This window comes from Bos javanicus, chromosome 22 (assembly GCF_032452875.1).
Source record: "Bos javanicus breed banteng chromosome 22, ARS-OSU_banteng_1.0, whole genome shotgun sequence".
Taxonomy (NCBI): domain Eukaryota; kingdom Metazoa; phylum Chordata; class Mammalia; order Artiodactyla; family Bovidae; genus Bos; species Bos javanicus.
In genome coordinates this window covers 15981706-16007925 of record NC_083889.1, presented here as the reverse complement: position 1 = coordinate 16007925, position 26220 = coordinate 15981706, and the positions used below count along the sequence as shown (strand labels likewise).

Genomic DNA, 26220 nt, shown 5'->3' with positions numbered 1-26220 from the left:
TTCTGCAAAGATCATTTAATGACTTGGTAAGATTTTTCATCATATCAAATGAAAAGGGTAATTACAGAACAGCACACAGTATGATTTCATCTGTTAAAAAAAATAAAGATCTGAAAGGATAATTACAAAGGTTAACAATAGTGGGATACACAGTGATTGCTTCTGTATGATGGGATTGGAGAGGTGTTTTAAAATCTTTATTTTCTAAAGTAATATATATTCATTGCTTTTATTATAAGAAAACCCACAGAAACAGTTCTATTAAAATAATTTACATAGTTCTGACAGATACTTCTGGCTAAGTCTATAGCTATTACTGACTCACTTCTCCCTTGCTGTCTCAGCTCTCCCACTCTGTATCTGAATTCTCATCTTTCTAGGGTGGGTAGGGAGGCCAGCTGATAGAGTTGTGGCCATTGAGATGTAAGTGGAAGTCTGCTGGGTGATGGTGGAGGTTTCTAGAGAGGTTATGTCTCTTGATGAAAGGAAGGGGATAGTATTGGCTCTTCTACTTCCCTTTTCCTCTTCCCAGAAGGTGGAGGTAATGCCTTGAACAGCAGCAGCCCTCTTGTGACGGTGAAGTGATAAGGATGATAAAGCAGAGGGGCTCCAATAGCCTGGGCTTTTGATGGCATTGTTGAGTTATTTCATCCTCCTGGATTCACCTTTCAGGCTTCGTGTTAAGGGTGATAATTCTGATATAACAGTTCTGATTAGGCAGGTTATGAATGCTGTTAGCTGCAAGCAACAAAGTTTAGGTCTTTCCTTTAGGTCCTAAGTCACTCCTACCACACCACACTGATTCCATGGAAACAGGGGTGTCTTCACCAAGACACTTTCTTCCAAAGATGGTGGTGCCATCTGTTTGGCATTAGTGTCTCAATTTGTTTGGTGACTGTGGGAGGAGAGGGGCATTGAATGTCTCCTGAAGGATCAGAAATGCAGTAAGCATGCCCCCCAGCCAGAGCAAAGCAGGGCACGGCATGGGCAAGTGTGTCAGCTGTCCCTCAAAATACCTACTATGTGCCGAGTCCTGGGTTTCTGAAGCTTATTGTCTAATGGAGAAATAGGATATGGCAAAGCCATAGTTAATTATTTGCTGAATTGTTTTGAAGTACAGGGTGCCGTGCAAGTAACGGGGATCCTGACCTAGTCCAGAGCTCAGAGAAGGCGGCCTAGAAGCTGTTTTGTGTGTCCTTCAGCTCCACAAGGATGAATGCCTCCCAAATGCCTGGTCTTGTTTCTGATGGCCTCTGGTCACAGTGCCCCAGGGAAGGCCTTCTTCTCTGGGACAAGAGCCCTCACCTGTGGGCTTCTGAGCTTTCAGCTCCCCAGAGCTTGAGTGACGTGAACACACCTTAGTGGAGGCCACCCCTGGAACCATACTCATGCAGGATGGGCTGGCCAAGCTGGGCCGAGAAGGGCCTGTCTACAAAGATGGGGTCCATGGTCTCTCTTTCAACAAACATGTATTGACACCGACTGTATGCCAAGTGCTGTTGGATACACCAGTGATCATAGGAGTCAGTTATGCCAGCCCTTGGGTCTGGAGGAAGATCAGATCATAGGTAAATAACATGAGTCTAAAGGTGACCTGTGCTGCGTGCGATGGCAAGACAGGGCAGGGTCCGGAGATGGGAGGGAGGGGTGTGCTGCCGATGGCAGCATGCGGTCCGCTGGACGGTCAGGGGGCTGTCACTGGGGGAGGAGGGGCGTGGTGACACCTGAGGGGATGCTCATGAAGGCCCTGGGGGAGGCAGTGTGGGAACAGCAGGCCAAGGGGTGGATCCCATGTGGCCACGGGCGGTGGAGGCCAGAGCCCTGTGACCTGACTGGTGTTTTAAAAGGACTGCAGGTCAGCCTTTGCCTCTTCAATTTATGGAGTCAGACAGCAAGAGGGTCAAGGGTGGGGGGCCCTGGCAACCCTCCAGGTGGTGAGCTGCGTCAGTGGCTGTGGTCTCGGCCCCTGTGCCCGCCAAGGAAGCTGATCAGTGAAGCGTTTACCTTCATCTTGTTGTATCTTTTAATGTGTATGGCTTTGGTAATCATAAAAAAGTATTCAGATTACTTCTAAAGAAGTGGTTCTCTCTGGGGACAGAATGATAAGGGCCTTCCACAGTCTTCCATATGTGTCTGTGCTCCTCTTGATTTTTGAGCGATTTGGTTCTGCAACAGTGTATTTTTTTTCCCTCCTGTTTTGTTCTGTGGCTCTAAACACTGAGGGGCATTCCTGGAAGCATTGTACAAAAAGAAATGGTAAAAAAAAAAAAAAAAGTGAATGGATTGTGTTTCACAGTTGTAAAGTCACACACCCACACACCCCTCTTCCTCCACTTAAGTCAGGCCTCAAGGGAACAGCCTTGGAGGTTCACTCCAGGAGGGCATGGCTTTTCCCCCTCATTTCCAGTGCTTTCTCTGCCCGAGCTCCAGAGTTTCAAGCAGAAGACACGTAAGCAGTCTTGAAGGCACTCGGTCACATAGTGTTAGGCTGCTGGCAGGTGTGTGTGTGTGTGGAGCGGGGGGAGGGCGCTGCCCAGGAAGGAAGGATGAAGCCCCTCAGCAGGGTTGGCAGCAGACATTTGGGGGCCTGATACCTCACCAGCCGTGAGGCCTTGAGCAAGTGTCTCGACCTTTCTGAGCTGGTTCTTCACCTAAGAGATGGGGATGACGACACTGCTTCCCTCCCCAGAGAGGCTCCGAGCCTCAGTGAGATGACCCCGTCCAAGGGCCGGGATGCAGGAAATAGCAGCAGGGGAGTGGGGTCACTGTGTTGGTTCTGGAGCATAGCGACCTGTGGCTCTGGAAACTGAGCTCCATGCTGTGTGGCCTAAGCCCGGTTACTTGACCTGTCTGGGCCTCTGATTCGTCAAGTGGAAAATGGAGTTGCAATGGGACAAGGCCAGGTGGAGGTCTTTCCACAGTCACAGGCACCCCCCGAAGCCATGACGGCAGCCCCTCTGCTCCTCTCGGTGCCCACCCCAACTCCCGATTTCATTCACCTGAGATGTGACTGATGGGCCACTAGGAGGCGCCCACCTGCTCTGCTAAGATGGCAGAGCATCCTGGACCTGAAGGAGCTCCCAGCTTTCACGTTTCTTAGCTCTCCTTGCTTCTGGACTCTGTGCTGCCCATTAGAAATCAGAAGCAGTGCCCCAGTATACCAGAAGCTGGAGAGAATTAGGCTCTCTTACTTATTTTGATCCATTTTTCTACCAAAACTCTTTTCTGCTGTGCCTTAAGAAAAATTAATCTTTATTGGAGTATAGTTGATTTACAGTGTGTTAGTTTCTGCTGTACAGCAAAGTACATCAGTCATACATATATTCACTCTTTAGATTCTTTTCCCAGATAGGTCATTACAGAGAACTGAGTAGAGTTCCCCATGCTCTACAATAGGTTCTTATTACCTATTTTTTGTGTGTCAGGACTTCCCTTGTGGCTCAGACAGTAAAGCGTCTGCCTACAATGCAGGAGACCCGGGTTCAATCCCTGGGTCGGGAAGATCCTCTGGAGAAGGAAATGGCAACCCACTCTGGTATTCTTGCCTGGAAAATCCCATGGATGGAGGAGCGTGGTAGGCTACAGTCCATGAGATCGCAAAGAGTAGGACACAACTGAGCGACTTCACTTGGTGTATATGTCAGTCCCAATATCCCAATTTATCCCTCCTCCACTTATCCCCTGGTAACCGTAAGTTTGTTTTCTATATCCGTGACTCTACTTCTGTTTTGTAAGTTCATTTATAGCCCCCCTTTAAAAAAAAAAAAAAAGATTCCACATATAAGTGATAATATGTATTTGTCTCACATCTCTCAGTATGACAAACTTTCAGTCTATCCACGTTACTACAAATGGCATTTGTTCCTTTTTATGGCTGAGGAATCTTCCATTGTATGTGTGCACCACATCTTCTTTCTCCTTTCCTCTGTTGATGGACATTTAGGTTGTTTTGCGTCCTTGCTACTTGTAAACGGTGCCGTTACGACCTTGGGGTGGACTGCTGTGCCTTTTAAAATAGCAATTTCAAACTCTTTGGCCTCTGTGAGGTTCTTTGAGTTTAAGGGACAGAGTGAATGAGGGAATGAATGTTTATTGCCTCTCTTCTCTTTAAAAACCCATCAACCATCACTATGGTGAAAACCTTCCACTTCACCTCTGTGAGGTCCTGAACTCTTCCTAAAATTTCAGCAACATCTGTGTATAGAGTTTTCCCTGCAGCCTCACTGCTGTAGGTAAGATACGATACATGGGAGTTCTTGCTTTGTGGCAGCACAGCGAATACATTACTATTAATATATGTGTAGCTATATAGTGAGGAAAAGCCAGTACCCCGGGGTATCCTTTTCAACAAAGGGCTGAATGTCCTTGGCTGTGGCTTACACAAGGCATGCATAAACCCCCACCCGTGGGACCTAAGTAAACGTCTAGTCATGACTCCAAGTGAGGTGAACCAGGAAAATCTCCCCTCCCTCCATCATCAAAAAAGAAACCCACCTCAAGGTAAATAACAAAATTTTTCAAGTTCAAGTGAAATGACTGTCCAGTGTTCATCTTTATGGTGTTATGTTTTAGAGTCAAGAGTTTCCCCAAGTTAACTGCCAAATCCTAAAGGGCTTCTGATTACTCAGACTGACCCCGGGTGCTCTGAGCTGGCATGGCTGACTTTCCTGGTCCCCAAGTGTTCATTACAGAGGTGGCCAATCAAAGGCAGGTCTGCGTGTGGGTCTGGGGGAAGGTTTCTTAACCTCTCCTTGCCTGTGGTTCCTCTTCATAAATGGGCTTGTTGTGAGCTCTGATGAAAGGCATCTAAAGCCCTGAAAATGTGCCTTGTACTCTGTTAATAATTCAGTCACTAAGAAATGAACATCTAAGCCTTTAAATTGGTGGAAACTTTTACCTTCCAGTGTCCCTGCTGTGAGGGATAAAAGGATGTTCTGGGGATGTTTGTTTAGGTGAGGAAAGGAAGGGTCAGGTTTCCACAGCGTAGAACACCAGGAGATTTACTTTAAAAATTCAAAAAAGGTTTAAGAAAAATTATTATTCAACTACAGTGTGGACTTAAAAAAATATTCACAACCTTAAAGTTGAGAGTTATGTTTTCTTTGGCGGGAATTTTTAGGATTTCGAGCCCAGGAGACAGCCTCTAAAGTAATCCTGAGAGAACTGCTCCAAGGAGGCGATGAGGGGAAGCTACATTACACAGAATTTTTCAACAAAGGGCAAGTAGTCAGAACAAGATGATTGTTAATTAAAGAAAACCGGATATCTCAAGATCAGGAATTTAGCACTTTGCTCTGTATGGAAAGAGGCAAGAAGAAATCATTCCTTTGATATGTACCTCTCCTGTCTGGGGCCAGTATGCAGTTTCCCCATTCTGAGTTTCCTCAGGGCTCACTATAGGGAGTGGCTGCAGGCCAGCAGCTAGATGGCAGGTGGTCTTGTCTTTCCTGAGTTTCTCAGGCTCGTGTTGCAGGACTGGAGTCACTGATGACGTGTTTACTGATATGGCCAGAAATATTCTATTTCTCAGATCCTTCTCTTGAACCAGAATTTGACCAATATCTGGGAGATATTTTATGACCAATTATTATCCCAGGGCACAGGGAGGCTCATCCCAGATCAGGCGAAGTTCGTGTGCCACTCCAGGTGCAAAGTTCCAGATTAGGCCCTGTTGATAAGGAAAGGTTCTTTGGATCTTCTGTCTTAGTCAGATCCAGGAAATGTTTTTCCTTGTTGCCTATTCTCATACCTAGAATCACACTGTTTTAAGAGTCATAAATATGATCAAATTCCTCAAGATGTTTCAGTTCAGTTCAGTCGCTCAGTCATGTCCGACTCTTTGCGACCCCATGAATCGCAGCACGCCAGGTCTCCCTGTCCCTCACCAACTCCCAGAGTTCACTCAGACTCACGTCCATCGAGTCAGTGATGACATCCAGCTATCTCATCCTCTGTCGTCCCCTTCTCCTCCTGCCCCCAATCCCTCCCAGCATCAGAGTCTTTTCCAATGAGTCAACTCTTCGCATGAGGTGGTCAAAGTACTGGAGTTTCAGCTTTAGTATCATTCCTTCCAAAGAAATCCCAGGGCTGATCTCCTTCAGAATGGACTGGCTGGATCTCCTTGCAGTCCAAGGGACTCTCAAGATGTGTGGCCATCATCAATTTTGTTGGAGGCCCGGTTGTACACTGGGCACTGTAAAAGACAACAATCTCACAAAATAGACATGATATATAAATAATACAGCTAGTACCGTTGACAAAAGTCAGAGTTAAAAGTCCTATTCACCATTCAGTCCTATGCAATCAACTCCTGTTCATCTGAGGAAGGAATCAGATATATTCCATTCGTTTTGTCACTTGTTACCCAGTTAGTTTGGTGGCATCTGAAGCTATCAGAAATTTTTGTTTTAAAAAGTTCTTTTTATGAGTCTTCTTGAAAATCTTCATTTTGTAAAAGCATCAGTGTAAAATAATTATTGTCTACAAAGGACAAAGCTTAAAATACTGTGGTTAAAGATTTAAGTACAATGCAATTACCAGGAAACTTGGATATTTTTGTGATATAACATTTTAGGATAATACCTAGAATTATGATTAATAACATTATATCAGGACATATCAGAGGGTAGGGATTCCATATAAATTTTGGAATATATTAATGACATTTATCCATGCTATAACCTAAGGTTATAACCTTATAAGACTATAACCCTATAGTCTTAGGTTCTAGGACTATAACCTAAGGTTCATCTTCAGTTACTTGACAATACTTCTGAAGTAATTTAACATACCAAATAAACTTAGTTTAATATTCCTCTCCAAGATCATTCAGAGATGTTCCTTTGAAGTATCTCAGAGTCAACTGGAAGCTAAAAGAATTTTAGTTAAGAGTTTGATAAAAAATATCAAAGAGGTTTAAAATGCAACCAAACTTACACAACAGGAAAACAAATATGAATCACTTGTGTGTGCACTAAGTTGCTTCAGTTGTGTCCGACTCTTTGCGACCCCACGGACTGTAGCCCGCCAGGCTCCTCTGTCCATGGGATTTTTCTCCAGGCAAGAGTACTGGAGTGGGTTGCCATGCCCTCCAGGGGATCTTCCCACAGGGATAGAACCTGAATCTCTTACCTCTCCTGCAGGCACAGAAACTCACACCGTATGTTACCAAAGAGGAGCGCTTCTAACAGAGAGAGAAATCAAATTCCAGTCTTGCATTAGTTTACTTAACAAGATCCATTTACTTAGTTAACTTCAATCTAAATTTAGTTAATCCTAACCATGCATAAAACTTGTTTCTCAGGTTTCTTTTCCACAATTTTTCTTCAGTTTTTGTATCTGTATCAGCCTGTCCCTTATATTTTTTCTTCCACATAAAACCAACCAGCTTATTTTCCTCAATAAAATATAATTCCATTCCTCATACCTTCTTTACTGAAAACACATTCTATTTCCTACTCAATATTGAAATGTTTCTGTAGTATTCCTAGTAGTTTTAATTACATGTTTAAATTAGAATCCTCAACTTTGTTTTGAAAAACAAGTCTATAAATTTATTCATGACTATTAGGCACTGTGGGATTCTAGTTAAAAATGGATATATCACCATAGTATAAACTAAAAATGCCTACAGGCATTATTTTTCTAGAGTAATTCAAATTAGTAGCTTCCATCTAGAAATATCACATAAGGTGTCTACATGGTAAACTGTCAGTGATTAGGGTTTTTCAATAGCTATTTAGAAAATTTTTAATTGGAGGGTAAATTACAGTATTGTGATCGTTTCTGCCGTACATCAATATCAATCAGCCATAGGTATACATATGTCTCCTCCCCATCCCACCCCTCGAGGTGGTCGCAGAGCACTGGCCTTGAGTTCCCGTGTCATATAGCAAATTCACACTGGCTGTCTACTTTACATTTGGTAACGTATATGTTTCAATGCTGCTCTCTCAAATCGGCCTACCTTGTCTCTCAACTGTGCCCAAAAGTCTGTTCTCTGTGTCTGCATCGCCCCTGCTGCCCTGTAGGTAGGTTCATCAGCACCATCTTTCTGGCTTCCATATATATGTGTTAATATACTATATTTGTCCTTCTGACTTATTTCACTCTGTGTAATAGTAGGCTCTAGGTCCTTCCACCTCATTAGAGCTGACTCAAATGCATTCTTTTTATAGCCGAGTAATATTCCATTGTGTATATGAACTACAACTAGAATCCTCAACGCTTCAAAACCCTAATTTCTAGTAAAAGCTAAGACGTAAGCAATATGAACTGTCTTTTACATTAGTATTTTGTATACTGGTGAACATAAACATCAGTAATACTTTCTAAAAACATTTGTTTTCTAACAGAGCATTTCAGGTAGCACTAAATATTTTCATTAATAGTTCTAAATACCTTTAGTTTTTCTATTTAGTAACTTATGACTCAGTATCTTATTTCTTTTTGGAAATTAGCTAGTCAATAAACTTCCATCACTTAAATTAGCACAGGTTTAGTACTGTAAGTTACCAATACCTGTAAAGATCATTTTAAGTAGGCATTTGTAAAATATTTTTAAAGAGTTTACCCAAAAGCTCATCAAGTCTCATGCTACTGCTACTGCTAAGTCACTTCAGTCGTGTCCGACTCTGTGCAACCCCACAGACGGCAGCCCACCAAGCTCCCCAATCCCTGGGAATTCTCCAGGCAAGAACACTGGAGTGGGTTGCCATTTCCTTGTCCAATGCATGAAAGTGAAAAGTGAAAGTGAAGTCACTCAGTCGTGTCCGACTATTAGCGACCCCATGGACTGCAGCTCACCAGGCTCCTCTGTCCATGGGATTTTCCAGGCAAGAGTACTGGAGTGGGGTGCCATTGCCTTCTCTGATCAAGTCTCATAGTATCAAGTTATTTTCCTTGCAATAGATAGAATAGGGTTTTATTTAACTTCTGTTAAACCTAGGCTTCCTTGGTGGCTCAGATGGTAAAGAAACCACCTGCTAATACAGGAGACATGGGTTTGATCCCTGGGTCAGGAACATCCCTTGGAGAAGGGAATGGCAACCCACTCCAGTATTCTTGCCTAGAGAATTCAATTCCATGGACAGAGGAGCCTGGCAGGCTACAATCCATTGGATCGCAGAGTCAGACACAATTGAGCAACTAACTTTCACTTTTCAACCCTAAGTACATTATTATACTTAATACTGGTGACTCTAAAGAAGTGTCTATATTATCTAGATCAATAAACCTAAATTTTAATACTAGGTTTCAACTTAACATTGAATACTTCCTAGTTCATGTGAACCTGAAGGTCATTTTGGCCAGTTTCTTTAATTTGTAAGCACTCTTTAAAAATTTAATTTTGATAAGATTATCCACAAGTAGAGATATCTCATATGTATAATGTGTTCACAGACATAAACAGGCAAAACTAGACATCTCACGGATTTGTTAGGAGAAGCACACAGACTGAAACTGCCCACCCTGGCCAGGCACCACTGTAACCATTTACATGAGTTGTTCTACGACAGGAGGGCCTGGTAAGGAACACGGAACTAATAAGCCACCACCAACCAGAAGAGTTCAGGAAAGGTCAAAAGGAGACACCATATGTCTGACCACCTCCCAGAATCCTCCTCTCTGGCATCCATCTTGGCTGAAAAAGCCATGCACCACCAGGAAGGGCTCTGAGTTAGAATGATTGGCTAAAGACAACCCAGAAACTAATCCATCACCATAAACCCCGAGACTGCAGAGCAGTTCTGGGTTCCCTTACCCAACTGCTCTCCACCCGGGTGCCCTTTCCCAATAAAATCTCTTGCTTTGTCAGCACGCGTCTCCTCGGACAATTCATTTCCGAGTGTTAGACAAGAGCCCAGTTCTGGGCCTCAGAAGGGGTCCCCCATCCTGTAACAGATTCACTTTAAAAAAAATTATGAATCTGGTATTATAATATAAACTTACTAATTTATAAAGAACAGTTGGAATAGAACTGCTTGCTCAGATGACTAAAGCTTTACTATTTGTGAAGTCTGGCTGAGGGAGCATTCCCAGTGGTTTGAATTTTAAAGCTGCCACTTTGTCATTTTTTTTTTCTCCTTGGTTTCAGGTCTTAACCGATTGAGCTAATTAGGCTCAGACTCAGGTCTTTGTGGCCTGTACTTAGTAATACATTCTGGTTTGTAGAGATTTGCACGATAAAGACAGTTGCTTTTAATTCCCTCAAAGAATAAGTCTGTCAGTGAAATAATACTAAAAGATTGATTTGTCCAACTATATGTTATGTATCAGTGAGAAGACAATTCCTGTAAAAGTTTCTACCTTGCTGAAATAGTATCCAGACTTCCTTATGTGTTTTTCCTATTAACATTAATTATTCTAATGCCATCTGTAAGACTCATGGAGGGGGAAGCAAAAACCACAAACGGAGCTTCCCAAACCAGTTTTTCTTGTTTTAAACTGAAGTACTTGGGTTCACCATTAAATACATATTTTCCACCTCTGGTTTGTTTTTATAAGTACCAATAAAACAGCTACTTATAATGGGAGCTCTCTAGATTCCACCAATTTGTTAGTTTCTCCAATTTTAAAAGGATCCATCATTTGGCCATTAATAAAATATATATTAATAGTGATTCAAACCTGCAGGAGACTTCTCCACAAGAGTAGGGGAGGATGTAAGTAAAGCCTGGAGAGTTTACTTTCAAAAATAGTATAGCAGAGGGCAAAACACACACTCTGACATGCATAGAATGTCCTAGGACAATCAGGTAGAAGACAAGACACAGAGAAATGCAAGCTTCCCACTAGAAGGGCTTTGTTTAAAGTCAGAATTCGAAAAGATATTTTTATCAAGCCAGCTTTTTAACCTTGATTTAACTGTATGTAATAAAAGAGTCCCCCCCCCATTTTTAGGGCAAGATTTTCTTTAATTTCCTATTAAGTAAGTACCTGTAAATTCTGTACATATATAAACCTGGCTGAGTTCAGGTGAAGAAGAATCTGCTCCGGTCACTTCATCAGTCTGGACTTAAAAATATTGACAACCTAAAAGTTGAGAGTTATGTTTTATTTGGTGGGAATTTTTAGGACTTTAAGCACAGGAGACAGCATCTCAAGTAACACTGAGAGAACTGCACTGAGGTGGCCGGTGGGGGAAGCCAGGTTATATAGAAGTTATGCAAAAAAACACCAAAAGCTGATTGTTAGTTAAAGAAAACCAGATACCCCAGGTTAAGGAATTTAGCACTTTTCTATGTATGGGGAGATGCAAGGTCTGGGCTCACTGAAAGCATGCCTTTGATATGTGCCTCATCTATCTGGGGCCAGTATCCTACAGTTTAACATCCTGAGTTTCCTCAGGCTCACCAGCTCACATGGAGGGCTGGAATCGTTGATAACTATGACATCCTTGTGAACTGATATGTCAAGAACTATTCCACTTCTCACAGTAAGTGCCCTCGGCTTCTCACACTGCCTTGAATGGACCGCGTGGGTTTTCCACAACCTTGCCCCTTTTACATGTGGTAACGAAAGGGTTTCCCCTACCTTTTACGTATTTCAGTGGTTCTCAAACTTGAGGCACTTGAGAATCTCCTGGAGGGCTTATTAACACCTAGGTTGCAGGGTCTCCCCTCAGGGTTTCTGATTCAGCAGGGCTGTGGGGACGTGGAGAGGATGTATGTGTCTAACAAGTTCCCAGGCGCTGCTGACCTCTGAAGGTAAACCCCACTTTGAGAACCATGGCTCAATCTGACATTAAATACTTCCTCAGGAAACTTCTTTCTAAACCCTGCTGTTCCCAGAAGCGCTGACCTCTGAAGGTAACTGTGCAAACCTCGAATGAATTCACCAGCTTAACAACAAAATTAAGTAGAGCTTCCTCTGGTTCTTAAGCAGTTTTCTCTCTCTGGACTGACCCTATTTTATATTTCATTAGGTTTTTAATCAGGTTTCATTATGAAGTACTTTAAACAAGGTTGGAATTTAACCTTTTAGAAACGTACAAACAGGAAGAAGACTTGCCTGGTCTGCCGGGTTTCAGAGACCAGAGAGGAGGGAGTGGGCTTTGCTGGGTACCTGGGAGCAAGCCCTGGGGACCTTTATGTCCAGCCTTGTCCTCCTGTTTTAAAGTATAGGTGATTTACAATATTGTGTTAATTTCTGCTGTGCAGCAGACTGATTCAGTTATATATACGCACACACATAAATACACGTTCTTTTTCATATTCTTTTCCATAATGGTTTATCAGGGGATATTGAGTTCCCTGTGCTGTACAGTAAGACCTTGTTCATCCATTCTATATATACTTGCTTGCATCTGCTAACCCCACACTCCCACTCCATCACCCCTCTCCCACCATCTCCCCCTTGGCAACCCGAGTCTGTTCTCTCTGTGAGTCTGTTTCATAGATAGGTTCCGTTGTGTCCAATTTTAGATTCTACATACCAGCGACAGCACATTTGTCTTTGTCTGACTTCACTTAGTACGATCATCTCTAGGCCCATCCATGTTGCTGCAAATGGCGTTGTTTCATCCTTGGCTGAGTAATACTCCATTGCATGTATGTACCACAGCTTTTTCATTGTTGATGGACATTTAGGCTGCTTCCATGTCTTGGCTCTGATAAACAGTGCTGCAGTGAACACTGGGGTGCATGTTATCTTTTCATCTAGATATACGCCCAGGAGTGGGATTGCTGAATCATAGAGAAACTTTATTTTTAGCTTTTTTGGAGGAACCTCCATACTGCTTTCCATAGTGGCTTCACCAATTTACATTCCCACCAACAGTGAAGGCGGGTTCCAGCTCTGTCCCCTGTGGCTTCTCAGCAGCAGAGTAGTAGGTCAGGGTGGCGCCAACTACTAACAGTAGGGATGGAGCGGCCTCACTTCTTACCTGACAGGCGGCTACACGACCTGCCACTTGGAGGTAACTGATGATGCAAAGGGCTCAGGGCAGTGTGTGCCCCGGTTTCTATTAAGTGCTTGCTGCTATTACTATAGCGTCACTGGAAGGAAACAAGGACCCAAAGCTCCAATGAGCAAGAGAGCCATTTGACTTTGAAGGACACTCAAGAGCACAGACTGAACAAATTCATTACTGAGTCGCTACTCAGTGCCAGACACTGAACTCAGTTGAAGGTCCCTGCCCACAGGAAGCATCCAGCCAGCGGGGAGGATTACATTCAGCAAAGATTCCCACCCGTGAAGGCATCATGACAAAATGGGACGAGTGTTCTGCAGGGGCAGAATTCAGCTTGCTCTGAACATCAGCTGTCTCACGTGGCCTCCTGGGTTGGGGAGTCAATGCTGGCTGAAATCTGGAGGACAGGAAGTTGCCAATCGGGGGAGTATACTGGGGGTATTCAGACAGGGCTAAGCTGTGCAAACGCCCTGGGCAGGAGGGAGCTCAAGGGTGTGAGGGTCTGGAAAGGGGTCTTGGGGCAGGGGTGCTGGAGGGAGGAAGGGCGTGAATGGAGAGGTGGTTGGGGTTGGGGGAAGGCCACTTGGGGGGCCAGTGCTGTTAAGGTGAGGCCAACTCCCTGAGCAGTTTTAAGGCAGGGAGTGGAGGGGTTCCCATGATACAGGTACGTGTTTGGAAAAGACCATTCTGGCTGGAACAAGAAGACATGAGGTTGGAATGGAAGCGGGAGAGGATGTGGGGTGACCAACAGGAGCTGGTCGTGTTAACACCAGTCCCTGAGCTGAGGCTGGGCTCCAGGCCCCAGGACTGTGATGCAGCAGGCGTGTGGGGGCCACCTTCCCAGCGTGCTGATGCCACCACCGTGGACCACACCCTGAATGGTGCCTACTTGGACACTGGTGGTAGAAGGAGAACAGGTTAGTAGACAGATTTTTAGAGACATGCTGTTTATATGCTTCAAGAAAAAGGCGGGGGAGGTCTTTCTGGGAAAAACTGGGGCTCTTCACTCTAAAGATACTTGTCCCCAAGCATAACACAGTACAAGCTTCAGAGATGCCTGAGCGGTTTGGGGGTCAAGGACAGAACTTCACAGAAGCTTCAAGGGCCGTGATTAACCCAGGCTCTGGGTAACCTCGTTCTGCACCGGATGTGTTTTTATCCCTCCCTGTGGCTTCCTTGGGGACAGCAGCAAGCACTGAGGTGACACAGACGGAAGCCTGGGTTCATCGCACCAGCCCTGGATCTTGCTTTGTCCCATAGAAAACCAAAGAGGTGGACATCCTCCTTTTTGCTTACTGCTTCAGAAAGCATGCTAGTCAACCAGCTGCTCTGCTTTAAACTCCTCCTTGGCTCTAAGAAACAGCGGTGTCATACAGAAGATTTCACTTAGGTACTCAAACATAACCACACTCCAACTCGGGAGGCCTCTGTCAGTACCCCTCTCCCCCTGCCCACTGCCAGGTCCCTGGCTGTGGGGTCCTGGGGAAAGGAAGCCCACCTGTCAGCACAGCTGACTGATCACATTACCCAGGATGGGAGTGTGTGACACACCGATGGCCTGGAAGGGCCCTCTTAAGGCTCGTCCCGCATGGGGACACGTTCTGACATGGGCATGTGTTCTCAAGGGCACCCAGGACCATCTAGGATAGATGTGTCCCCGGTCTGTGTGGGCCTTGGCCCTCCTCTCTCCAGGACTGTCCCCAGAGCCACCATCCTGTCACTAGGGCCTCCCTTCCCTCCACTCTGCGAGGTCAGAGCGGTCACCATCACGTATTAAAATCTTGGCCCGGCTCACAGCTGTGTTCTTAGCACCAGGAGGAATGGGCCGGTCGGTGCTGCTCAACCCTCCCGAGGTCATAACCCCGTTCTCACCGTGGGAAGCTGGTGGCTCCATTTTCTCTGCAGGAAGCCGATGCTGGTGGGAGTGCCTTTCACTTCCAAGTGGAGCTGTCTGCGTCTGGGGAGAAACCGCCTCAGGGCTCCTGTGTTTGCGGTGGTGTCTGCACAGCGTGAGGTGTCAACCGGAAAGCCGCCTGCTGCGGTTCTGGGGGGCTTGGCGGTGCCCCAGCGATGGCCATCGGCCGAGGTGGAGGCTGCATGGGGGCTGGAGCTGGGAGCGCTGCCTGGGGTGGGGTGTGACCCTGGTGTTGTGAAGTAGCCGTTCTCTGATTGGCGACGGCCTGATTCACAACACCAGCTGCCCCACCGCACCGTGCCAGCCGACGGACCTCCGTGCTGCCTCTGGAGTGCGGAGGGAGCAGAGAGCAGCCAGGGGTTAGAAGCAGAATGCCAGCAGAGTCGGCCTTTCATCTCCCCCTCTGTCTACACCCTGACTTTGTTTATATTTTGAATTCTGTTTAAAAATTTTTTATTGATGTGTAACTGCTTTATGATGCTGTCAGTTTCTGCGGTACAACAACGTGAATCCGCTTTATGTTCACATCTGTCTCCTCCCTCTCTCAGCCCGCCCCACCTCCGCTCATCACAGAGCACGGAGCTGTGCTCCCTGTTACACGGCAGCGCCCCCTCGCGATCAGTTTCACACGTGGGGGCGCATGTATGTCAGTGCTCCTCTCCCAACTTGGCCCACTGCCCTCCCCATCCCGTGCCCACATGTCTGCTCTCTGCGTCTGGGTCTCTGTCCTGCCCTGCAAATAGGTTCGTCTATACCATTTTTCTGGATTCCATATATATGCGTTAATATGCTATGCTTGGTTCCCTCTTTGACTTCCTTCACTCTGTATGACAGACTCTAGGTCCATCCATTTATCTGCTGTTCTGACTTCTCAAACATGCCATACTCCTTTCCACCACAAGCTGCTTCCTCCTCCTGGAATGCCTCATTCTCTATTTCACATAGTTTAACACCAACTTCTCTTTCGGCTTTCCAATCCAACATGACTTCCCGGACACCGTCCCCCAGCCCAGACCCAACTCTGCTGTCACGTGCTTTCCAGGCCTCTGGGCCTCTTCCTGAAGGTTCTTACCACACAGTGTGCGGCGAGCTGTTGCCACTCGATTCCAGCCTCCCTCTCGGGTCCCCAGCCTTCGCCATGTAGGGGATGCTTGATAAATACTGGCTGAGTGAATGTATCATTCAAACTAAGACTTGCGTGGTCCAACTCATCTTTTCTAAGCATTTGAAAACGGAAAAAGAAAGCTGGCACCCAGCGTCCTCAGGACGTGCACACAGCTGTTCTGTATGAACAGCTGACTGTCAGACCTCCTCACTCACCTCCCTGCCTCTCGGCTCTCGTGCCCTGATGCACAGCGACACCATGGGGATTCCTCCAGAGGGCCAGTTGGATCAGGATTAATCTCTCCAAGGCCCCCATCACGCCCACAAGTCGCAGATCCCATGGCTCCTCACTTCTGCACCTGCCCCTCCTCCCTCGTGGAGCTGGCGTCCCCCCAGTACACCCCGTGTGCCCGCCTCTGTGGCTCTGAACACCCTCCCCCATCTCGTGGGCTCCAGGGTCAGCCACTCTTCAGCCTGATCGTGGGGTCCCCCGCAGCCCAGTGCCACACAGCAGGACCTGCAGCTCAGCCACGCTCTTCCTGTGGAGGAAGTCCCCGCAATCTTAGAGGCAGAGACACAGCTTTGTCCTTAGTGTCTGCTCTGAGCCATCAGGATGGCCAACATCTTGCCACTGAAGGACATTTTCTCATCTCCACAGCCACCCTACATGGCCAGTCCAGCCCTCTACCCCTGCCAGCGCCCCACCTCCCACCTGGACAATGCTCCACGCATCGAACTCGTCCCTCGGTGGTTCACTCTACTGCAGCCTGAGTGACGCTTCTGAAAGATGACTCAGAGCCTGTCATTCTCCTGTTTGTCCCCTCCTTCCCTCCCCCTGTCCATCCAGAGTAAAATACAAGTCCAGCAGAAGCACACAGGTCCCAGTGGCCCTGCCCCGCCCACCTCTCTCTTGTCTGCTCATCTACGCAGCGTCTTTCCTTCAGATCTTGACACACTCAGCTAGAGCACGCAGCGCCTTCTGCAAGGGAAACAATCGGGCCTTTCCTGGGGACAGAGCCTTTTGTGAGCTCAAGAAAGTCCTCCTTTCCCTGGGCAGATGCAGATGCAGAACAGAGTATATGGGTGGCTACCTGCTGGGTGGCCTGGGCTGGACCCCAGCCACCACGTGCCCCAGAACAGGGGGCTGGCGCATCACAGCTGCCCCTCCCTCTCTGCTCAGGGCCCGGTTACCTGCTGTTGCCTCTGAAGTGCCTCAGCCATGCCAGGGGCATTGATGAGCATGTTAACATTTCTGGTGTTCCAGAATTCTGCACCCATTTTAACCAAAGCTTTTTATCTCTCTATTTCCCACTCTGGCTTGTTTATATTACTTCTTCCTCTTCACTATTTGCTTGGCAAGGTCAAGCTAGCTAATTCTGGTGTGTGTGAGTGTGTGTGTGTATGTTTAACGTCACATAATGATCACTTGGCGAAGGCAATTGGAAGGACGTGACATTTATCTAAGCTTTATAACATTAGAGGTCTCAAATCAACAAACCATTTTCCTGCCCGTTCCTTCTGGAAAAAGATGATGGCAATAGAAATAGGGTGTGTTTCCTCATCAACCAGCTCCCAGGGTGTCCATGGGTCAATGCAGATTTTCTCCAGCAGCTGACATCCCCCCAACCTGGCTGACTGGCTCAGGATGGGGAGGTGGGATTCAGGGCTCCCTCCCTCCCCACTCCCAGCTTCTGCTGCAGTTGGTTTGAAAGTGAAGCCCAGGAATCCACCCCTACCCCCAGGGATTCTGATAATCCAGATTTGGGGACTGCTGCTCTAAATCTACGGCTCTGTGAAAAATGGAGATTTATATGAACCCTGGTGTGGTGATGAGAGTCTGATAGAGAGCATCTTCAGATGAAAATGAAATCTCACTCACGTGGCAGGTGCTGGCTGTATGGGGCCCCACTGGCCCTCTGCACAGGGTACCCTCGGCTGGCGTGGCCTCGCTTGGGCAGGAACATGGTGGGCCTGTGGGGTACAAGGAGTTAACATCCCTCATCAGTGATGCTTGGAAGCTGGTGGAAAAACTCCTGCTCTCTCGTCCCACCCAGGCTGGCAGAGGTCCCCAGCTGCCCACAGCAGCAACTTGGAGGGTAATTCCATCTTCCTTGGTCCCCTCTCCTCTCACCTGCCTGGCCTCTTCCTGGCGCTGCCCCCCAACACTCAGCTATGCATTAGCGACAGTGTGAGTATCTAAGCATGCCTGCATCTTGAAGGCCTGTATCTTCCTCGTTCCCACCACTGCTTTCAGCGGGACCAGGATGAGAGGCACGAGGCCCTTGCTCTCAGGTGCTGATGCTGCCCTTGTACGGCCGGGACCAGGAGCACCTTCTGAAAATTTATGCCTTGGCCTGTCTTGCTTGCTCGCCCTGCTCTCGCCCTGACTTCCACACGATGCGAATCCACGCATCAGGCACAACCAACCATTCCGAGTAGGTATTTTGTCACGTGTGTTATACTTAATGATGGTTCATTGTTTTTCAGAAACATTCACCCTCTGAACGGAGGACCCTTTGGCATTCAAGCCCGGGGTACAAGGATCACTCTGCAGTCCGTGGGCGCCCATGCTGCCATGGGTATGTAAGAATGTGCATTTGTTTATTCTAGGATGACAGCAAGCGTGAGCCTAAAGGCAGCCTGGGAAGCCTGCCTGGGTTCGCTGGTCTTGGTTGGGAGACTCCAGGTGGGCTTTAAAATAAAATATCCTGTTTCTGAGAGGACCCACAGGGCTGCCCAACCCAGCCTGGAGTTTATTAGCACAGTTAATATCGCATGCAAATAGATTTCCCCGCCTCGGTCATGCCAGTCCATTAATTCAGCCCCTTGTCTGCTACATCTTTATCCCTGGCAGGTTAATCCTGCCAAATGCCTTTGCTGTAGCACGTGTCACGCCGCGCCCATGGCCAACAATGCAGTTTTGCTAATCCTGTTGTATCAGCTTTGTGGCCCTGCCTGGTCAATCTGATGGTGCAAACAGCGCACAGAAGGGTTTTGTTTTGTTTTTTGCCAAGATCTTTCTCCTGCTCTGGCACCCCATACCCCTTCCTTCTCGCTCTTTTTCCCCCTTAAATATGGTTTCAATTAAATAGTCTGAAAGTCAACCACAGTGTTTGGACAGCTGCCAATGCCAGTGCCTTTCAGACAAGGATGTCAAGGCTCTCAGCGGGCCTCCAAACTCTTTCCAGAAGCCTCACCCAGCTGGCAGCTGAATATGCTAAGTGGGAAGGGTTCAAACAGGAAAATCTGATAAAGATCCACCTTTTCCAAGGCCTTGAAGATGACTGAACGGAGGCTGTTGGTATCATATTCTTCCTCTCTGGTGCCACCACTTCAGTGTCCAGTGGGATCATTCACGTGAATTATTACAAAACGCGCATCCTTACCTGCAAACACCCATGCCAGGCGCGCACCTACCACAAGGAAGAGAAGCAACTCCAGGCCCCACAGCACCCTGCGCTTCTAGTCTATGTCACTGGAGCCAGGATCACCCAAGTTCCAACCCCCGCCAGACCACTTCTACCTCTGTGACCTCAGGCAAGTCCTTTCTTCTTCCACAGGATGGGTAAAAACTACTGCATGGGATCGCTGCAAGGGTGCAGGGCCTTCACACACACTCATCACTGAGGGCGGTGCTGCCACACACAGAGCAGACATGGTAAAGGTAAGCGAGTATTCGCAGAGACGGCGAAATCCATCACCACACTCCCCTGCAGCTCCCTGCAGCACACAGGCCGAGCATGGTCACATTCCGCGTGAGCCTGTCTTGTAGGGTCTTCAGACCCTAAACGTAAACCTCACTCTCTTGCCGGTGAGTTACTGAGACCTGGCTGTGAGAAGCCCTTTCCTGTCTCCCCACCACCACTAGTCTCTCGAGTTATCCCTGGCAGCTTTGGTGGGCAGGCAGAGGGGTTCTAGGTGGAGAAGCACAGGATATGTGATTAGATTTCCAGGGACTGAGTTCTGGCCTATTGTTATATGACTCAGTACAAGGTACTCAACCTTTGAGACTCTTACCATCCTGATGCTGTGAGGTTTGGGGAGGACAAGGTGACGAGCAGGTGAGAACTGCCTGGCACACTGCAAGAACAGTCATCGCCCCTTAAGTAACGGCTCTTATGAGTCATGGAGTCTTCTGCGAGGTAACGGGCTTCCCTCTCCATCCGCCTACCATCTCATCTCCCCTCAGCTTGCGTGGAGACGTTGTGAGAATCGTGTAGGGAAAGCAGCACAGGGTCTGGCTTCCAATACAAGGTCAGAAGATGACCCATGCTCACTGCCGTTACACCGTAATTTATCCCAAAGCCTCAGCTCCACCATCCCTTTTACATTAGCCTGCGCATCAGCCTTTAGGCTGAGCCCTAAGGTGTGTGACTGGTCTGTAAATGAGCGTGTGCATAGGTTTAAAACTGCCCGGTGTTTCGACGGAGCTGAATGTATGTGAGCATTAGATATTTCCGTGATAACCTTGAGGGTGGAGAACTAAACCCATCTGATACCGAGTAGATCAGGACAAGCTTCCTGCCCCGGATGTGAAAGGGGAATTCTGCTGCCAGGAAGTGCTGTTACTACGTGTTTCCCTTGGCAACTCAGCCACTGAACACACTCCTACCTCTCCTGGGTCCCGCTAGACCTGCTGATCGAGTCTAACAATACAGTAAGTTGAGGACTTATGCTGTCCTTGTTACCGGGCTTGATCCTCCACAGGCATCATCTCGTTGAATTCTAGTTGAGGTGAGAGTCCTGTTTTACTGATTTTCTACTTTGAAGAAATGGAGAAATGCCCAAGTACTAAACTACTATTTAAATAAAAAGAAAATAGAGGCTCAGAAATGACAATGAACTTACCAAAAGCTGCAGCTCAAAAGTGGCTGCAGAGCTGTGGTTTGAGCCCAGGCCTGTGAGCACTCTGGACCACTAGGCTACCTAATCCATCTGTGATGTGACGCTGTTTCTTCTACTGAGCCTCTGAGTCAAGGGTCCTCCCAAATTACCAGCTCTCTTTAGCATTTATTTGTTCCAAGTTACATCCACAGCAAATGCAGTTGTTTTCCCTTTCCCTTTAATTTTTGGATGAATTGTGTACTTAAGGTTTTTTTTAGAGGGAGGGGTAGGATATGACAAAAAAAAACAAAACAAAAAAACCTCAAGATTCCTTTTCTGCAAAAATTAGGATATACTAGTCTCTAGCTGGGATTAGGAAAAACCCCATACAGCCTAAGTTTATAGAACAGATCTTAATCTGATCTTTTTGCCATATTTCACGCTGATTAAAATCTGATGGAGTCAGGCTATTTGCACAAATGAGCAGTTCTGACCCTGTAGCCTCCACTGAGGCACACCTGTGCGTGGCCAGGGCGAGAATTCCTGCTAAGAGGGCAGCCTACTGGCTCGGGTCTGGAGAGTCCTGCTTACCTAGCGGAACTCAAACAGCTCTGAACTTTGCTTACTCAGAAAGGACGGCCTCAGCGTCCCCCTGCTTTGCGGGTGGCAGGATCAATCACACATCCCCGCTCATGATTAATCTCTCAGAGGCGAAGCTCCTCCTCGGGATGGATTGCTGTAGCTGAGTATAGCCTTCTTGGGGGAGAGGTGGGAGGCAAATAAAGGCCAAGAGCAGAATAAGCAGCACCCGGAGTCTGGAAAGAGGCTGCTCCGTGCCACGGGCTGCAGGAAGCTTCTTTGAGGTGTTGATTCATTGTCAAAAATTCACTTTTGCCCTAAAGACTTAGCATCACAGAGGGAGTTTATCATTTCTCCTTTCCTACCTCTGTGTGAATTGGGTGCTTAGATGTGTGTGTGTTTGCTGTTCTTTTTAAGCCAAATCCAAGTTGGCTCATTCCTGCCTCTTGGATGGTTCTAGGGTTGCCCTCAGCACTCACGTCCTGTCAGAAGGATAGAAGAATGTACTTGGGTTTCTTTACTCAAAAGGTTTTCACTGTGATGATTTCATACAACTGACAGAAACCTGCTTTTGACTTTGCTCTCAGGACACTGCTTTTCTCATTCTTCACTGAATTCGAAAACACTTTAGGGTTAATTAAAAAAAAAAATTGTGAGGACTTCCCTGGTGGTCCAGTGGTTAGGACTCCACACTTCTGCTGCGGGAGCCTGGGTTCAATTGCTGGTTGGGGAATTAAGATCCCATGAGCTGCACAGCATGGCCAAAAAGACAGAGAGACACTGCGGTCATCTCAGTTGCTAGGTTTGGCTGAAGGGCTGTGTTTGGCGGGGGTGGGGTGGTGATAATCGTTGGGTGACAATCCCATAGGCCTTCTTCAGAGCAGGCTAAGCCTTCTTGCCCTTTCCTGAATCATGCTGTTTGTTTCTATTTTAGGAACCAACCAAAATGCAGGAAAAAAAACCCTTGCTTTAAAGAAACCCAGTTTGTAGAAGCCTCTACTTCTGCAAAAACCACCTACGGGGTGACTTCAAGAAATCTAGGATTGCATTCATTACAAAGCAGGTTTCCTCAATGCCTTGAACACCGTGCATGAGACACACAGACTTCCTGGCGGGGACAGGCCCATGGTGAGAGAGGTACATCTGCCGCTCTCTCTGAAAAGGGATTTCTTCCAAGAAAGCGCCCCCTCCCCGCGAGGTCCCAGAAGACATATCGACAACGGCAGGATTAAGCCAGGCTGACAATGGGAGGATTATTTCCTAACCTGGTGTGTGACAAACGCCTATTAATATATGAACCAGACAGCCCCATCTCCATTTTCTCCTGGAGCTGGGGCATCCATGGGGTGCCTGACGGCTCCTGTCCTGTTGCCTGCCCAGGCCCTGGGGAGAGTCCCTGTGGGCTCAGCTGAGACCCCCGGGCAGAGGTGCCAGGGGAGGGGGTTGGGGCTCCAGCACCTGTCTCCCGGCAGTGCCCCTCAGGCTTTATTCTTGGCGTTTCTACTGACAGAGGACAAAAGGGTTTCTTGTCAGACAAAACGCACACCGGGGAAGCGTGCCCAAGCCATTTTTCTCAGGGAAGAAAGGAAGTTGTTGTTTGAAACCTAAACTGGCACTGAGACCTCAGGGGCCTGGCTGGCCAGCTCTGGTTCTCAGCAGACCTACTTTTTCTGCTTTGAAAGTCCTGTTTCCTCCCGCACTTCCTGGCCATGGAGCTCCAAGGATGTCTCCCTGTGAGGTTTTAAGGCCTCTGTCACCACAGGTCTGAAGTCTCTTCGCTCTGTAGAAAAGAAGGAAATAATGCCATTTGCAGCAACATGGACAGACCCAGAGATGATCATACTAAGTCACGTAAGAAAGGGGAAGACAAATACCATAGGATAGCACTTATCCTGCCAGGGAAAGTCACTCAGTCACGTCTGACTCTTTGTGACCCCATGGACGATACGGTTCGTGGACTTCTCCAGGCCAGAATACTGGAGTGGGTAGCCTTTTCCTTTTCCAGGGGATCTTCCCAACCCAGGGATCACTTATAAGTGGAATCTAATTTTAAAAACATGACACATTTTTTTTTTTTAAACAAAGCAGAAACACACAGATCTCAAAATCATACTTATAACCATAAGGGGAAATGTGTGAGGAAGTGATCAGGCTGTGATCGACAATATACACACCACTGTATTTAAAATAATCTACAGGGACTACTGCAGAGCACAGGGAGCTCTACTCAGTATTCTGTGATAATGTATATGAGAGAAGAATCTGTATAACTGAATCACTTCGCTGTGCACTGGAAACTAACACAACGTTGTAACAACTATATTCCAACAAAAGTTTAAAAAAACCAGCAACTAATGCAGTCTTGGAGGAAGGAAGCCTTTGAGTGAAATGTGATTTAACACAGTAGCTAAGGGAGGTTTTGCTTCTGAACAGAACGAGTTACCTCTATGTACCAGAAAATACTCAAGAGGAAGATAATGAGGAATAGGCTTATGAGAATGTATGAATTATCCTCACTTCACTTACCTGCGTAGCCCAGGGTTCGCAGAGATGCTGATTCTCACACACACACACATCTAGGCTTGCACAGCCGAGTGACACCCCGCCACCCCTATTCATGGTCTGTTAGGAGATCACCCGAACATTATTCAGGGAGATCACTAGCAAAATTGAGGGACAAATCACAAATTTCCTGTGGTTATTAAGCAGTTTCGGGAGGCTGGGCGCAGTCACCTCTTGGAGGAACCACTCCCCAGATTCTAGAGCTAGGCTCATCACTGACTCTGGCAAAACATCATTACTGGAGCAACTCACAGTCCACCTCTGTTATAGCCCCTAAAGAAGACCCAGGCCAGCTAGTGAAGTCCTCTAGACTCCGGCCCCACGGACCACACCTCAAAGGTGCCTTCCAGTCCTGGGGGCCGTGGCAGCTTTCCCGCCGATGGAGGGTTGCATGACTGGGGTAGGGCGTCATTCAGAGGAGCAGGAACGTGATGTGGACCAAGGCAGAGGATAGAATCTGGGGATGGGGTGGGGGTCCATGCAGTTTTTCTTTGGCAATACTATTTAAAAGACGTCTCTGTGTAAATTTTTAACTGATCAAATTAAACGAGGACTACTTAGACAAATAGGCTTCCCTGATGGCTCAGTGTAAAGAATCTGCCTGCAATGCAGGAGACACGACTTCAATCCCTGGGTCGGGAAGATTCCCTGGAGGAGGAAATAGCAACCCACTCCAGTATGCTTGCCTGGAGAATCCCATGGACAGAGGAGCCTGGTGGGCCGCAGTCCATGACTTAGCACCTAAACAACCACCACCTAGACAAATACTCCCGAGATTTTGCTCAAAGCAAAGTACTTTCGAAACCCTAGACATTTTACCTTAAGCATTTAAAGGTAGCATGATGAGAAGGGGGTCCACAGCAGAGAAAAGATCAAGGACCCCTTCCCACCAAGGATGTAGATGCCCTGGGAGGGTGGCCATCAGTATGGGTTTGTAAAGACTCACCCCGACATCAGACCTGTCGCCCTATCGAGCTTGCGGCATTCACGCAGCCTGCTACTGCTGTCCATGTGCTCTGGCCTCACTCTGTACCTCAGTTTCCTTCCTGCTCAAACAAGAACAAGACCCTTGGACCTCAAAATCAGACATGTGTCTTGCCCTCAGCCATGGCTACAGTTAACTCCGAGCCCCGATCCTGAGGCCCAGAAAAAACCCTACTGACCTGGAGGCACTGCTGGTCCTCTCTGGACACAAACCGGGATATCCAGCCTCCTTCATTCCACAAGAAATTTCCAGAAAACAGTCACCCTCATCGTCACACTAACTTCAGCCTCAGCAAAGGCAACCTGGGGGTTCAGCTGAATTTCACAGAGACTGTGTGGCTCCAAATGCTCGTTTACTGGATTGGTCATTAACGGGCTCAGAGATCTTCGTCATGTATTTGTCTTATATTTGCATTGTTGGGTTCTTAACTTTTTGAAAATAATGTTTTGATGTAGAGATTGGGACTAGCTGGTAGGTGAACACGTAACATTGTATAATAAATGTGCTCAGTTTGATTGTTGCTTCACAAAAGTAAAAAAGGATGATCCACCTTTACCACTGACCTGCTCTCCTAACTGGGCTGAACAACTGCGGGGGTGTGTGTGGGGGGGTGGGCGTGAAGGTGGGGAATCCTGCTAGCTTGGGTCCTCATTGCCGGATTCTCTTCTGCACATACATATTTTTTAAGACAGAGAGACAGGCACAGCTAACATCATCACAGCACCCTAAAGTGCCTCTTAGCTCCTGTTTGACTCAACGCCTCTAGTGACATACTTTTATGTGTCTTTAAGCATAGGTGGCAAGTAGACGAGTTTCCGGTTTAGGGCCAGGGCACTCTCACCCACCCCACCTCCCCTCACCCCTATTCCACATTATTAGGGAGAAAAGACAGACAGGACGATGACGCAGCTCTCTTTAGACCAAGTACCAGGCCTGCAACCTAGCTGATGCCACTCCTCTGCCCCCTCACTCCCAGAGGCAAGAGCTGCAGACCTGGGGTCTCTGGAGAAGGGGGGGACTTTGCAGGCAGGCTGGAGAGAAATGGGGGAATACGAGAAGACCCTTTGCAAAGCTTGTCTTTTCAGCTGAAGATACACCTGACCTCCATTCCCCTCAACCTCAACAGGTACTAAAAATGGAGAGGGGACTGAATCATGGTTTTGTGTCCACTTTGCAGATGGGGAAAGCTGAAGCAATGGGGCCCAAAGCAAACTTTTCTTGGGGGCAGCCTATTAACCCTGATGAAAATCACAGGTTGGTGGGGGCCACACATATTTTGTAAATGTTTTTTAACTTTTCTTTGAAGCAAATTTTAATAGTTAATGCTTTCTATTTCCT

General features: G+C 47.2%; 1 long non-coding RNA gene across 1 annotated transcript; it reads right to left on the bottom strand.

Annotated features, from left to right (window-relative positions):
- LOC133235124 (uncharacterized) lies at positions 1–23230 on the bottom strand. Its single transcript, XR_009732447.1, has 2 exons — positions 23001–23230; positions 1–17903 (listed from the first exon to the last, which is right to left on the bottom strand). It is a non-coding gene; the product is annotated as an uncharacterized LOC133235124 (long non-coding RNA).
- Between the last annotated feature and the right edge of the window lie 2990 nt (positions 23231–26220).